Source organism: Musca vetustissima, unplaced genomic scaffold (genome assembly GCF_032173495.1).
Source record: "Musca vetustissima isolate MV318-11 ecotype Yass unplaced genomic scaffold, APGP_CSIRO_Mvet_v1 utg14004, whole genome shotgun sequence".
Taxonomy (NCBI): Eukaryota; Metazoa; Arthropoda; class Insecta; order Diptera; family Muscidae; genus Musca; species Musca vetustissima.
In genome coordinates, this window is record NW_026886182.1 from 1 (window position 1) to 5,028 (window position 5,028).

The 5,028-nt window shown below is 35.3% G+C and overlaps 2 non-coding genes across 2 annotated transcripts; one reads left to right on the top strand and one right to left on the bottom strand.

Annotated features, from left to right (window-relative positions):
* The first annotated feature begins 4,355 nt into the window (after positions 1–4,355).
* Trnav-aac (transfer RNA valine (anticodon AAC)) lies at positions 4,356–4,428 on the top strand. The gene has a single exon. It is a non-coding gene; the product is annotated as a tRNA-Val (tRNA).
* Positions 4,429–4,741: 313 nt separating this feature from the next.
* Positions 4,742–4,828, bottom strand: Trnastop-uca (transfer RNA opal suppressor (anticodon UCA)). Its single transcript has one exon. It is a non-coding gene; the product is annotated as a tRNA-Sec (tRNA).
* Between the last annotated feature and the right edge of the window lie 200 nt (positions 4,829–5,028).

Genomic DNA, 5,028 nt, shown 5'->3' on the forward strand with positions numbered 1-5,028 from the left:
ACTGAAATATTTTCCGAATATTTCGAGTATTCAGTACAGCTATTGTCAAGATTCCCTTCACCGTGGGTTGTGTTGTGATGTTCGGCTTACATTTGTGGTCTATGGATCGACTCGAAAATAACACAAAAAATTAAGTTTTCGGTCCACTTCATTATTACTTCAAAATTATTATCTGATCATCACCGAAAACTATAGGCGTTGTCCTTGAACATACCTGGAACCTCATGGAACATTTCAAAGCTATCAGCGCTATAGTTCCTCTCTCCAGAGTGATAATGGGTTACTAAATAATATACGAATACGGAGATACCTGTAAATATTTAGGTGTAATTCCCACATCCGAGCACATACAACAATATAATTGGTCTTAATTTAAAGGTCAACCACTCCTCTTGGATATAATATCAACTTCTTGGGTCTATGTCCTTCAGTTGTAAATATATATGCTATAGAATACGAATTTTGTCATTTTTCATACAAAAGTCAGGGTCCATTTGACCCGCTAAATAATGATCAATCTTTATCAAAACAGGCATGCTTATTCTTTGGTCCGATTTCCTTCTCCATGCAAAATTTCACGATGTTCGGGCCATTATTGCGGGCTCTGGAGCGACCAGAAAAAACCGAAAAAAATAGTATAATAATTGGCCAGGACCCATCCTACATGCAAAATTTCGTGAAGATTGGTCCATAACTGTGGCCTGTATCGTGTTTACAAATTATTATGGACAGACGGACGGACGGACACACATGTCTAGATCAACTCAGCTAGTCGAGATATGACGATCGGTATACTTAAAGGTGGGTCTGCGACCAATTTTTCGCGGCGTTACAAACTTCGATATATTTACGAGATTTATGAAGTAATAGATTGGATTGTCTATACAAATGTGTTGGAAAAGCAATGGTTCCCTTTGCTGAAAAAATATACCGCTAGTTCGGTTTTCTCAGCAAATATCGAAACATGTTAAAGGTTGTTTGCGGGAATCAAAAATCAGCGTTTTATAATGGCCAGCACAACCATCGGATCATCACCCTATGGAAAAATCTTTGTAGTATCATATATAGCAAAATGAAGAGAGTTTCACAAACTCTCCCCTAAGGTTTATGATGCACGTATACGCAAGGGTCAAATTAAGAATTTTATTGATTCAATGCCTCGTAAGTGTGCTGCCATAGTGAGAAAAAATCGATATGCTGGCGATTACTGGAAAAGTTTGCTTATTTATAAGAAAAAAAATCAAAAAGTATAAAATACTTTTTTATTCCAAAGCCATAGAGAAAATTAAAATTAACCGACATTCCAAAGGGCCTAGGGTTGCTGAAATCGCAGAGAAATATCTGGAAAATAAATGTAAACAATTCGAAGAATTTTGCGTAAGCTAGTCTTCATGGTAGAGTTACACTAAAGTCATTCATAAATCCAAAAAACCGGAAAATCCGATTGGAGTTTGTTCAGGGACACGAAACAAGAATTTTGTATTTTGGAAATCTGTTATTTAAATTGTTTTGGTAGAACATGTAAAATATGGCGCAGGGGGGAAAAACCCTGGACCACAAATCCGAACGTAAAGCACGGAGGAGGCTCTATATTGGTATGGGGCTGTACGAGTGCTCCCAGAGGAAATCTCGTTTTTATAGCCTTCACCACACTGTAGTACAGGGTATTATGTCTTTGTGCATATGTTTGTACGAGATAGACATAGCAAACGAGATAGACACATGACTCCTTTTGAGAATATGCATAGAATCACTTTCTAAGTCGAATTATGCATGTCCGGCCGTCTGTCTGTCCATGATAAATTGTAAACAAAGTACAGGTCGCATTTATGATTCGAATTGGATAAAATTTGGCACAGCATATCTTTTTGGCTCAAGGACGAACCCTATTGAAATTGAGAAAAATCGGTTCAGATTTAGATATATCTCCCTTATATTTTCATCCGGTTTAAGGTAAATTGTGTACCAAAGTCCCTATATATCCTTCAATTTGAACGAAATTTGGCATAACGTACTGAATTGACCCTAGAGTGATGTCTGCTATATCTAAATCGGTCCAGATTTAGATATAGCTCCCATATATATTTTCGTCCGATTTCATGTAAATGGTGCACCAAAGTCCCTATATATCCTTAGATTGACACGAAATTTGGCATAACGTACTGGATTGAGCCTAGAGTTATGTATGTCAAGCTTCGAGAAAATCGGTCCAGATTTAGGTATAGCTCCCATATGTATTTTCGTCCGATTTCATGTAAATGGTGCACCAAAGTCCCTATATATCCTTCGATTTGCACGAAATTTGCCATAATGTACTGGATTGAGCCTAGAGTGATGTCTGCCAAGTTTCGAGAAAATCGGTCCAGATTTAGATATAGCTCCCATATATAGTTTCGTCCGTTTTCATGTAAATGGTGCACCAAAGTCCCATATATCTTTCGATTTGCAACGAAATGGCTTAGCCTACTGAATTTAGTCCAGAATGATGTATACCATGTTTCATAAAAATCGGTTGAGATTTAGATATAGCTTCCTTTTATTATAGTTTGATTTTAAGTAATTAACGCACCAAGGAATCAATAGGCTGATAGGAACAAAACGTACTGAAATTAGTATAACCTAACCTTTTCGTTGAAATCGCTTCATATTTGGATATAGCTTCCATATATATTTTCGCCCGATTTTAAGTAAATTGGGCATAAAACTCCTCATGTTAGTCAGATTGACATCAAATTTTGCACAACGTACAAAATTGAGCATAGAATTACGTAGTTGCGTTTTCTAGAAGTACAGACATAGCCCAACGGATGACCTATTTATATTTGTTTGAAGTCGATTTACATACTTTTGTCCCATTGTAACAAAAGAATGACATGTTTATGGATACATCTAGGTAGATTCACATTTAGACAAATATCACATATTTTATTTCATTCAATTTCATGCTAATAGTCCTATTTAATATACCCATAGTGGTGAAGGGTATCATATAGTCGGCCCCGTCCGACTTTACTACTTTCCTTACTGGTTTTTGTATGTTTAAATGAATGTATACCCTTATTATCTACAAATTTTACATGTTCAGTTATTCCCAATTCCAATTAAATACGAATTTTCCAATTTTAATCAAAATAATTTAAATTATGTATGAATGAATATCGACAAGTAATCTTTGAAATCTATCGAATCTAATTACAAATGCGACTTTGCGGTTGGTTTCAGTTTGCTTTAGCCTTACTTCATGCGGTTTACCTATTTTCACATGAATTGCGGTAAGAAATTAACATTTCCTTAGCCTTAGATGTGAAAATTCTTGCGGTTTGTGACAAAGTTTTCATTGTTTGTTTGATTGGGTGTGTGTATGGGTATGTTTGTGAGTGCAAATTGTTTCGGTTAATTTTCCCGCAGCTGCCTTTGCCATTCACCGTAATCTGATAACGACCACGACATATCGATGTCGCCGCTGCCGTTACCTTTCTAACCGCCGCTGAAAGGCTTGACTACGGCCTAAAAACACAGTAATTAAAAATTTTAATAATTAATTTCGAAAGAAAACCAATACTAATTGATATTGAATTCCAACCAGTCCAGTTGGTTATTAAGTCCATGACTCAATTGTGAATTTTATAAAATATTAATTATGTTGTTTTCGTTTTCTTGGTTGAGAATATTTGATTTGAGTTTAAGTTAAACTTATACAAAAAGTTTTGTGGATGATTTTAGAGAAACAATAACTAACAGACAAGAAAAGAATGACTAACAAAATTTGGTAAGGATCCACTAACATCCACAATCCACTAACTCTGTTTCAAATTAAGAAAATGCTAAAATTCCAGAAAATAAATTTTAATTCAGATAAATTTTCGTTGTTTTCACTTGGATTTCAAAGGGTCTCCTTTTGTATTAGAATGTTTCCAAATCACGAAAAGACAAAATGCACCTCTCAGAAAGGATTTCGAGAAATCGCCAAGTTATTTCAGAAAAAGTGCGATTCCGCAGCCCTACAGCCTGAAATTATGAAATATGTATGTAACTGGGTCCATCTAATCGCCCTCCTTATTGTTTACATTTTGTTTGGCTCATGTTCAATACCTATTACAGGGTTTTAACAGAAAGTTCCCATTGCCTTGCTTTAATATTAGTATATAGCCGTAGACCAACAGTGGTAAACACCATGTAAATAACTGACGATGACAAAGAATAACTGAATATAGTTGAGAAAACAAAAACCCACCACTTGTGTGTCAATTGTGAGCATGGTGATGCATGATGTTCAATAACTGTTAACTGTTGTGATAGGCGTGAGGGGTAACCAGGTATCCTAACTGTTATTTGTAACAACCCCCATACCAACTGTTTCCGTGGTGTAGTGGTTATCACATCCGCCTAACACGCGGAAGGCCCCCGGTTCAATCCCGGGCGGAAACATCACTAGGCGAATTGTTAATTTTGTTTTATTTCTAAATTTTCTAATATTTTTAATGAAATGTTAACAATAAAATTAAAATAAATAAATATCAGTTATATTAAAAAAAAAAACAAGTTTAATGAAAATAGAAACCCATTAAAATATTTTTTTTTATTAGAACATAACTGCTCTTGCATTGGAACTGGTGCCCGTTGTTATAATCTCGTTCTCTGCCTTCTCTTTTTCAGTTACTCTCACACGTAAGTATTTTTTTGAGGAATTACAAAAATATTCAAAAACAAATCAAAAGGATGGAATTTTGTAAACTTACAACGCCTCCCAGGTGGAATCGAACCACTTCGACGCTAATCGACTACAGGTTTGAAGCCTGCACCCCGGACCACCGAAGTTCAGTGAGGCGACCGTACGTTGGTTTAATATTGCATTTATACTTAGAACTTAACAAAAAAGCATATGAGAATTATGTGGACTAATTCTAATTGAACACTGTAGTGTGCTTTTAGGCGCAGATAAAAATAATTTTGTTTTACATTGTACAATTGAATGGAATGAGGGTTAATTTTTAACAACAAATTGTCAAGGTAATTGATATTTACATA